The sequence below is a fragment of the Pelodiscus sinensis genome, chromosome 25 (genome assembly GCF_049634645.1).
Source record: "Pelodiscus sinensis isolate JC-2024 chromosome 25, ASM4963464v1, whole genome shotgun sequence".
Lineage (NCBI taxonomy): Eukaryota > Metazoa > Chordata > Testudines > Trionychidae > Pelodiscus > Pelodiscus sinensis.
This window is the reverse complement of record NC_134735.1, coordinates 19,053,958-19,063,987: the sequence shown is the minus strand read 5'-3', so window position 1 is coordinate 19,063,987 and position 10,030 is coordinate 19,053,958. Positions and strand designations below refer to the sequence as shown.

Sequence of the window (10,030 nt, the reverse complement as noted above, 5' to 3'; positions counted from 1 at the left end):
CAGTGCCAGCACTAGGCACAGAGCAGCTGCCGTGTAGAGACCTTGGGTGAGTGCCCAGAGGGCTAGATCTACAGGGGATCATGCTGCAGGGGGCATGTTCCCCCGACAGGAGGCCGAAGTGACAGAGGCTGTTGGGGACTCTCCTCCCTTTGCCCAGGTGGTGTTGGAGGAGCAGGGAAGGACCCAGGTTTGCTCAGGCTGCACCAGGACTTGGTGCAAAGGCCTGACAGGAGCCAGCAACGGACACAGCAGCCCAGACCCTCTCGCCTCTCCCCAGTATGGCTGGCAGCTCACAGGGGCGACCCCGCCCTGGGCACGAGGCCTTGGCACCGGCTGTGGGCTCAGGAGGGGGCGGACATGGGACATAAGCGATGCCGAAGGGAGGGGTGTGGGCATTAGAGGCCACTACCATTGCCCCGCCCCCTTCCCCGCACCTACCCCTGCCCCTGTTCTGAGGCCACGCCCCCACTCATTCCACTCCCCCCTCCCTCTGCTGCTTGGGCTCCCCCACCCTCACTCAGGTTCGCTGGCCTGAGGCTGGGGTTACGGTGCAGGATGGCTGGGGAGTGGGGCGCGGCAGAGGCTGCGGGTTGCAGGCTCTGGGACAGGTTCAGGGCAGCGATGGGAGTTTGGGTGCAGACTCAGAGGCAGTTAACTGTGGGAGGAGGATCCAACAGGAGGCTGGGGTTTGGGGTGGGGGGTGTCTACCCCAGCTGCCTGAGAGATACTACACTGACTCTGGTTTCCTTGTGTCTCCCCGGCTGGGCTCTCACTCCCACTTCTCCTCTCAGGGTCCCTGCCGGCTCCCCTGCTCTATCTGAATGCGTCCCTGGCGCCTCCAACCCCCCCCAAGCCTCACGAATGTGGCCCCGACTGAGACATCTCACTCCCCTGGCACTCCAGCTCCAGCACAGATTAACTCTCCTGGGTTCCAGGGAGAGTGGCATTTGCGGGTCCCTCTCAATCTGAGGGGGGGCCAAAAATGAGGGATCCCCGAACCTCAGTCCTCCCTGTCCCTTCCCCTCACCTCAGTGAGGCTTGTGGGTTTTGGAAGAAGGGTTTTTGTATTTTGCTTTTCTCGTGTGTGGTCCCCAACTGGTTTTTCTGGGGGTCAGTGGCCCTGGAGACAAAAAAGGTTCCTCATCCCTGCCTTTAAGAAAGAAAACTTTGAAACCCTTTGTGGTAGACAGAAATTAACATTTGACCTTATTGAAAATGAAGTTTCCTAAAGTTAAAACACCTAATCTGTGTAAACATTCAAATTAAACCAGTCACCCAAGCTCCAGCACTAGCACAATGGCGCCGCGTGATGATGCAATGGACGGTGCGCACCCAGGCTCCTCCCCTCAGCTCTCTTCTGCACCCAACCGCCCCGTCCCAGACCCCAAACTCCTTGGTAGAAATGTGGCCCTTGACCACTTGCCAAAATGCCCCCCCCCCATTAAAAATTATTGACAAAGCCTGATCCAAATGTTTTTTGAAACGTTATTTAATCCGAATTGAAATACATTCTATACAATTGGGAGGGTTGGGGGGAGGGGGACGCAGCTGCTGGCTCCTCAGCTCCTTGTGCTCTCACTGGCTGTCTTCCTGCTGCAAGGGAAGCAGAATCCGTCACATTCATCCCTGGGGACTCAGGGGTACTGGGCCCCCCCAGCATTTCCCCCCTCCTCCCCCCTGCGCTGAGACTTGTTCTGCTCTCTGGTCACCCCCCGTCAGGCCCGCAGGGTGAGCTTCTGACCCACCCAGCAGGGACGTGGGGTGGGGGCAGCATGAGGAAAGGGGCGGGGGACTCCCTGAGGGGATGGGAAGGAGACCCTGGCCCTGCCCCGCTCTCCTGCATCTGCTCCGGCTGCTCACCATGTATCCCAGGAGCTGATGGGCCTGCCCATGCAGGGCGTGGGCCAGGACCAGCCCGGCCTGGCTGGGGCGCCTCAGGGGGGAGCGGGCAGCGAGCAGAGCCTTCTCTAAAAAGCAGTTCTCCTGCTCTGGCGTGAAGAGCTGCCCAAAGACCTGAAATCAAGAGCACGGGAGGTTTCAGCTGACGGCCCAGAGCCCGGCCCCAACTCCTGGGGCTAAAACAGCTTCCTCCTTCTGCAAACTCCCTTCCAGACCCTGCACCCAGACGCTCTCCTCACCCTGCACCCCAACCCCTGCCCCAGGTCACACCTTCCTCCTGCCCCCAAGACCCTCCCAGACCTCACCCCCCTCCGCACAACAGAGCAGCCCTAGGCCACTGGCCAACATCTTGGAGCGACCTCCATCAAAAAGTGTTGCCCCCCCCCGCCCTGCTTCCCCTCCTACGGGAGATCCGGGGCAAGGTGCGGCGCTACCCCTAGGAAGCGCCGCCCCTTTGAAACGCCGGGACAGCGTCACAAAGGGGCAGTGCCGCCCTGTCCACGGCTCGAATAGTCGAGGGAAAATGCATCGACCATTCGATCAGCGACTCCCCGCTCCCACCCCGCGTCCTACCCGCACGAGGGCCCCAGCCAGCCCCACCCCCGAGCCCTGCCCTGCCCTGGCAGCGCGTCCTTACCTCTCCCACCCGCACGGTGTTGCTGTGCGCCAGGACCCATCTCTCCTTATAGTAGTGCCTGCACCACAGGTCCTCTGCCTGGTGGATGTTGAGGCCTGCAAGAGACAAACCAGGGTGATTCTGCTGGCAGGTCTGAGCCCTTCCCCTCCCACGGGTCCCTGCAGGCATCCCTGGGCAAATGGAGGGGCACAGGGGGCAGAAGGGGAACACAGAGGGACGCATCCCCCCTTGGGCCAGTCTGGGGGAAAAGGGCTGGGTCCCCTCCCCCCGCCGCCGGCACCCTCAGGGTGTCCCTGGGGCCCAGGTCCCGGCTGGGTTCCTTACCCCTGTGGTGCAGGAGGAGTCGGTACAGGCTGTGCACCCCCTTCCGGGCCAGCCGGCTGACGTCTTCGGATGGGTCCGAAATAAAAAGGCCCAGCTGGGCCACGTGGTGACCCATCCTCGGCCAGTCGGCGGAGTTCTGAGGGGAGAGAAGAGGGGGGGTCCCTCAGCATCCTGGGGCTGCACGTCCCATGCTAACGGCCGCCGAGGCGGTTCTGAGCTCGGGGACGGACAGAGACACCTCCCGGGGCGGGGCGGGGCGGGGCCGGCCTTGCGAGGAGACAACCCTGAGCAATGGCCCCGACTGAAGGGTCACTCCGGGGGTGGAACAAGGGGATCCACTGACGGCCACTCCCCAGTCTGGGGCCCAGGTGCCCCCCGGAAAGGCCCAGGGTCGCCCCTCCCCGGGGAAAGGAGAACGCGGCCCATTCCCGGCCCATTCCCAGCTCTGCCTCCCGGGGACGCTTCCAGCCCCGCGCCCTGCAGCCCCAGACCCCCCGGCTCCGAGGTCACTTACCTCAAACCCCGGGAGGGTGGTGGCGACTCCCAGCAGGGCCGTGGTGCTGCCAAGGGCCCTGGCTCGCTCCTGGGGCAGGCGGGACTCCAGCCACGGGCTCAGGTGCTGGGGGGGAAAGAGGCAGGTCAGGACCCGTAGGGAGGCGCCGGTTCTGGGCAGAGCCTGGGGCTCCTCTCAGACTGTGCCCCCCCCCCCCGGCCACTGACACAGCTCCTCTCTCGGCCCCCCGAGGAAGCAGGGACAATGGCCCCGTCCCCCCCACGGGGCTCACCTCCATGATCAGCTGCAGCCTGGCGGTGTCTGGGGACTCGGCGAGGAGGCTTGCCAGTAGGGCCTGGAGGTCGACGGGAAGGGCCCGGATGAACTGCTGCAAGACAAGGGGGAGCCCTGGGTCAGAGGGGGGTTGGGGAATCCAGGCCACCCGCTGGCCCCGGGGTGCAGCCTTGAGCAGGGTCTGAGCCGCCTCGCAGAGCAGGGAGGAGCCCAGGCTGGGCATGGAAGGGACGGGCCCCCAGGGAGAGCAACGGGAAACCTGGAGGGAAGGATCCAAACCTGCAGCTTCTTCTCTCCCTCTGCCCCCACCCCCACTCCTCTCTGGAGCTCCAGCCCAGCCCGGGAGCAGGGCCCGGAGGGACGTACCTGTGTGTGGATGGGCTCCTGCTGCCAGTCCCCAGACACAGTCTGTCCCACGGCCGCCCTCAGCAGGGGGCTCAGGAGCTGGGCCTGTAGGGGAGGCTGCAAGGTGCTGGCAGGAGAGAGGGGCAGAGACTGTTCATTCAGCAGCAGGGCTGTGTCCACACTCAGGGGGTTTTTCGGGAAAAGTAGCCTTTTTCCGAAAAAACATCACCTGCGTCTAGACTGCAGTCGCGTTCTTTCGAAATTAAATCGAAAGAACGCGGCTTTTCTTTCCACGGCGGTAAACCTCATTTCACGAGGAAGAACGCCTTCTTTGGAAAGTGCTTCTTTCGAACGAAGGCGTTCTTGAATGGAACTAGGGCTTCTTCGAAAGAGAGCATCCAGACTCACTGGGTGCTCTCTTTCGAAAGAGGCTTGCAGTCTAGACATAGCCCAGGAGACAGAGACTTTCCCACTCCCTGGTCAGGGGATCTGCTCTGGGGGGGAGTCGGCGGGGGGGGGTCGGTACCTGAGGCTGCAGGCGGCGTTGAGGCAGTCGGCCAAGACCAGTGGGGTGGGGGAGTCCTCCATGATCTCCTGTGAGACCCAAGGAGACAAAGGGGCGTGTGAGGCTGGGGCCCCCAAGAGACGCTCACACGGCCAGCGCCCCCACCCAGCAGGATCCAACCCCACTGCCTCCCGCTGGCCTGTAGCCCCCCTGCCCGGCACAGGGCCCCTCCCAGCACCCCCCTCCCAAACCGGGACCAGCTCAATCCTTGTCCCCAGGCCGTCTCCTGCCCCTCACTGCCCTGGTGACCAGCCTCTGAACCTCCTCCTCCCTGCTCCCCAGGCGCATCCTCAGCAGCCCGCTCTGCTAACCTTCCAGCTCCCCCCCCCATGGCCCGAGGAGACCCCTCCCTGTTCCGAATCCCCCTCCCTGTCCAGCACCCCAGACCTGCCCCATTTCTGTGTCCCTCCCTCCTCCAGCATCCCCACCCACCCTCCCCATGTCCACCTCCCCCTCCCCCTCCAGCACTCCTGGCCCCACCCATCCCATTTCCAGCACCCCCACCCGCCGCCATGGCCCAGGCAGACCCCTGTCCACCCCACGTATCCCCTCCCCTCCTCCCGGCCGCCGCGACTCGCTCACCACGATCCTGGCCATCATGGTGTCCTTGCAGCAGCGCGGCGCCAGGGTGTCCTCGCCCCTTTGGAGGGCGGCGAGGCAGGCGGGGGGGACGGCCAGGAGGAACCGCTGCAGGGCGGCTGGGCTCTGCACCCCAGAGAGAGTCTGTGAGCCTGGGGCCTGCCTGCCCCCCACGGACAGCTGCAGGGCTCAGGCCTCCCAGGAGTGGAGGTGGGAGCTGCCGGTTGTCCAAGCACCCACACTCCCCCCCCAACTGCTTCCTCAGGCTTGTGGGGGCCCAGCTGGTGCATGACAAGAGACCTCAGCTTGGGGGGCCCAGGTCATGCAGGAGAAGGGGCCCCAGGGGGATCCCCAGGGACAAGCCCCTCCCGGAGGGGGGGACGTGCTGGGAAGGGGCCGGACAATCTCGGGTCCCCCCCCCCCCCCCCGTGTGGAGAAGGTTCCTACCGTGTCCCGGGTGTGGAGCTGCTCTTCAATATCATAGATGGCCCCTTCCTCCACCCGGGAGTCCATCCGCTCCTGGCAGAGCTCCGCCGAGGCGCAGGGGGGCTCTGTGCGGGAGGGAAGGGACCAGGGTGACTCCAGCGGCCAGCAGGGGTCACGCGCCCCCATGTCAGGGACCCAGGGCAGCTTGGGCCCCACACGCCCCTCGCAGGGACCCATCCCCCTTCCACCCTCACATCTGCCAACGCCCTCAGCAGAGCCCCCACCAGGAACAAGAGAGCCAAGCAGCAGCTCCCGCCCCCATCCATTGCCCTGGCTGCGGGGCAGACACTGGGGCTGCCCCCCCGTGTACTGGGTGAGCCCCTGGGCCCAGCATGTTCACGGCCCCTCACCTGGGTCTGAGCGGCTGCAGGAGGTGGCCCGGCTGCAGCTGGAGGCCCAGGCGCTGCTGCTCACTGAGCTGGACCCACAGCTGCAGGGGCTGGTGCGGAGAGGCTGGGGGCTCCCGGAGACTGGCAGGTCCCCGGGGGCCGGGCAGGGCGATGCCCCCTGGTGGTAATGGGGGCTGGGCTCCTGGGGCAGGTGTTTCTCTCCACAGAGGAGGCCCCAGAGCCACCCTACCCGGCTGCCCCGCTGGGCTGGGTCCCGCCTTCCCAGCCGCCTCTGGAGCCAGGTCCGGAGGGGCCTGGCCGGTGGGTGAGTCGCCCCGAGCTGGTGGGATTCAGCTTCCCCGCCCGCGGGGACGGAGGAGCTGCTTCCCACCGGCCCTGGGGCCATCTTCAGGGCTTTCCGGAACCACAGCCTGATGTGTTTGGCCATGCTGCAAATGAGGGGAGCAAAGGGGAGCTTGGGGCGCAGCCTGCAGAGTGAAATCCAGGGGTTCCAGCTCCCCAGAGCGACTGCCCCCAGCCCCCAAATGGCCCCTTGCTTATCGGCTCGGTCTTGCACAGGCACTGCAAGGACCTGAGTCTCCTGCCCATCAACAGCCCCTGCTCGGCCAATCAGGGGAGAGTCTAAGGTGTGGGGGGGGGGGTGGAGCGTTCTCCCCAAAGACACCGGCATAGACCTGGTCCAGCCCCACCTCCCCAGTCCCCACAATGGGGGCTGCATCCCCTGCCCCACGGCTCCTGCAAACCACCCCCCCTCCTTCAGCTAGTCTGTTGGGTCACAAGCTGGGGGGGCAGCAGGGGAAGGTCACAGAAGAGGCAAGAACAGAGCAGAAATGTGGGCGGGATGGAGGAAAAGGGAAACCAACCAGGAGAAAGCCCCAGTGGCGCTAAGGACACAGCCCAGGTGAGGAATCACCTTCTGGCCCTTGACCGAGGGCTGGGCCTGCCTGGAACCCAGCCGGCCCCGGGCGGGATCCAAACCCCTGGGGGCTCTTACCTTCTGCAAAACGCTGTCCGGATGTGGAACTCACAGAGGACAAAGCAACTGTGAGCAGGAGACGCACCAGAGCTAAAGCAACCGGGGGTCTCCAAAGTCCCCTGGGCCCGCCCCCCCCTTTTCTCAGCCTGAGATGTGGGTTCCTCTGTGAGGTCACCACCTCCCCACCTGCCCTTTGCCTGATCTGCTGAGGGCTGCCCAAAGCCCCTGTGAGGTCACTGCCCTCCCCCCACCTCACCCTGCCAGGCAAATGTCCTGCCTCTGGCCACCCCTCTGGGAAGTTGGAGCCATTCCTAGGGGTCCCCCCCACTCCCTGACTGGGCATCCTGCAGCCAGCAGCTCCAGTAGCCCCATAGGCTGCTCCCTGCCCTACGCTGCAGACTTCTTGCACAAGAACTGTTTCACACCGGAGTTCTTGCGCAAAAGGTCTCGTGCAAGAGCACCTCCACCCTGCCATGTGCTTTTGCACAAGAGTGTCCATGGCATTGTGAACGCTTTCTCGTGCAAGAAAGCTCTGATGACCATTTTAGCCATAAAAGTGTCTTGCTCAAGAAGCCCCTGGTGCCCGTCCACGCTGCCTTCTTGCACAACAGCTCTTGCACAAAAGGGGCTTATTCCTCGTGGGGAGAGGAATAACTCCTGTGCAAGAAGCCCTCTTTTCTGATGCTTTACTGCAAATTTACTTGCACAAGAATTCACGTGCAGTGTAGACGCGCCACAAGTTTTTGCACAAGAACAGCTGTTCTTGAGCAAAATGCCTGCAGTGCAGACGTGGCCTTGGTGTCACCCAGCACTGGACTTCCTGGCCAGGAGCAAGAGTTAGAGCCTCCCACTCGCCCCGCTGCCTCTCACGGGCTCCCGTCCGGCCCCAGCCCTGGGCTTTGCCCTAGCGCATCCCAGCAAGGCCTCTGGCCTGCACTAGACCCATTGACATGTGGAGACTCCACCACTGACCTGGGGCGCTTTTGTCTATGGGACTCGGACTCACAGCTGAGCATGGAGCTCAGGGAGCGCGCCAGGGAGGCTCTCCAGACGCTCGTGGAACAAAGCACTTCTGGACCACGCTACCCAGAGCCTTCATTCAGGCCTAGACAAAACGCCTAGACAAAGAGCTGCCACAGCATCAACACTGGCCTTGCTCTACTACTCCCAGGCACGCCAAACCCCTCACAAAGAGAACTTCTGCCTTCGCCATACTGCTCAACAACAGGACACGCGAGCAATTCCCTCCGACGCGCCGCTTCTCCCGCATCGCCACCACCCACGCTCTTTAGGCACACGCCGGCTGACCAAAACCCATCTCATCCCATCAAAAGCTTCTGCCCAGCCCAAGAGGACCAGCTACGTTCCCGGCTCAATTCATCCCTTACAGTCAGAGCCAAAAATCACCAGCTGACGGTCCTTCGGAATCCTCAATGGAAAGGGGGAGAGGGAATTGTGGGAGCACTCGCCACGTTCTCGGTTGAGGCTTGCAGCAGTCATGGAAGAGAGAGCTGGCTTCGGTCAAGTCTCGGGAGTACGGCCACGGCTTGGACGGGTCCTTCAGTCCTTGGCTCAGAGCTTCGGTTGGTAGCCCACATCCTCCCGAGGTAAAAAAGCAGGAGGGCTTTCCTTCCAGGGCCTTTTGCATCTTCTGCCGTGGGAGGCGAATCCTGGTGTTCTGGCTGTGGGGGAAAAAGACAGCCACAAGATGGCGTTTGGAGTCACACGGGCGAGTCGCCTGTCCAAGCGGGACCGAGTCCCTTCCAAAGAGAAACCATGGCAGCCATGCAAGTCCAAGGCTGCACAGGAAACCTCAGGAGCTGCGACTGGGGCTCAGTTCGCGCGGCCACGCTTCCCAGGGGAGGCATGAGACAGGCCCAGAGGTCTGCGCAGCAAACAGGCCCGCAGGAGGGAGGCGGCTAAGAACCCGCGCGGCTCGTGCGTTTCTCCCTCTCAGCTGGCGTAGAGGCGGGAGGGGAGCGACACCTGCCCGGCTGGAGCTTTCGCGCTTGGGCTCGGGGCTTAAGCCCTGAGGCCGAGGCCCCGGCACGGTTGCTGGGAGACTGGCTCCCGTGGCACGGCACGGCCCCTGAACCTTGCCGGCCACAAGGTGACCTCACCGAGGCCGAGAGGGATGGCTTGGAGGTGGCAAAAGGGAGCCCGCTAGCAAGCGCCAGGAGGCCGAGCGTAGCCACGTCCCTGGGTGGGCTCGAACCACCATCCTTTCGGTTAATAGCCGAACGCGCTGACCCATTGTGCCACAGAGACCTCAAAGAGATTTCCGAAACGCTGCCTAGCAGCCTGCTCCTCTGCCTGGCCGTGCCAGTGCAGCCCAGGTGCTAGAGTGGATTGCGGGCAGTCTAGCCCCAAGGGAGCAGAGTGGTGCAGCGGAAGCGTGCTGGGCCCATAACCCAGAGGTTGATGGATCGAAACCATCCTCTGCTATATGTGGGCCGGCCTCTTTTGACTCCGCGCCTTCACTCCAGGCTGCAAGTAGCTAAAGGCCAGGCCAGGATGCCGCCTGCGGGGAAGCTCTCGGCAGCCCCCCGCTTCCTGTGTGGGAGGCATGGAGGCCTCCTCTTCTGTCCTCAGGCAACAGGGCTTCCTCCTGCCCTTTTCCCACCCACAAGGGCCGCCGGGACCCGCTCAGGGAGCGTGCCAGGGAGGCTCTCCAGACGCTCGTGGAACAAAGCACTTCTGGACCACGCTACCCAGAGCCTTCATTCAGACCTAGACAAAACGCCTAGACAAAGAGCTGCCACAGCATCAACACTGGCCTTGCTCTACTACTCCCAGGCACGCCAAACCCCTCACAAAGAGAACTTCTGCCTTCGCCATACTGCTCAACAACAGGACACGCGAGCAATTCCCTCCGACGCGCCGCTTCTCCCGCATCGCCACCGCCCACGCTCTTTAGGCACACGCCGGCTGACCAAAACCCATCTCATCCCATCAAAAGCTTCTGCCCAGCCCAAGAGGACCAGCTACGTTCCCGGCTCAATTCATCCCTTACAGTCAGAGCCAAAAATCACCAGCTGACGGTCCTTCAGAATCCTCAATGGAAAGGGGGAGAGGGAATTGT

At 63.4% G+C, this 10,030-nt stretch overlaps 1 non-coding gene across 1 annotated transcript; it reads right to left on the bottom strand.

Moving 5' to 3' along the window:
- Positions 1-9,142: 9,142 nt before the first annotated feature.
- Positions 9,143-9,216, bottom strand: TRNAN-AUU (transfer RNA asparagine (anticodon AUU)). Its single transcript has one exon. It is a non-coding gene; the product is annotated as a tRNA-Asn (tRNA).
- Positions 9,217-10,030: the final 814 nt, after the last annotated feature.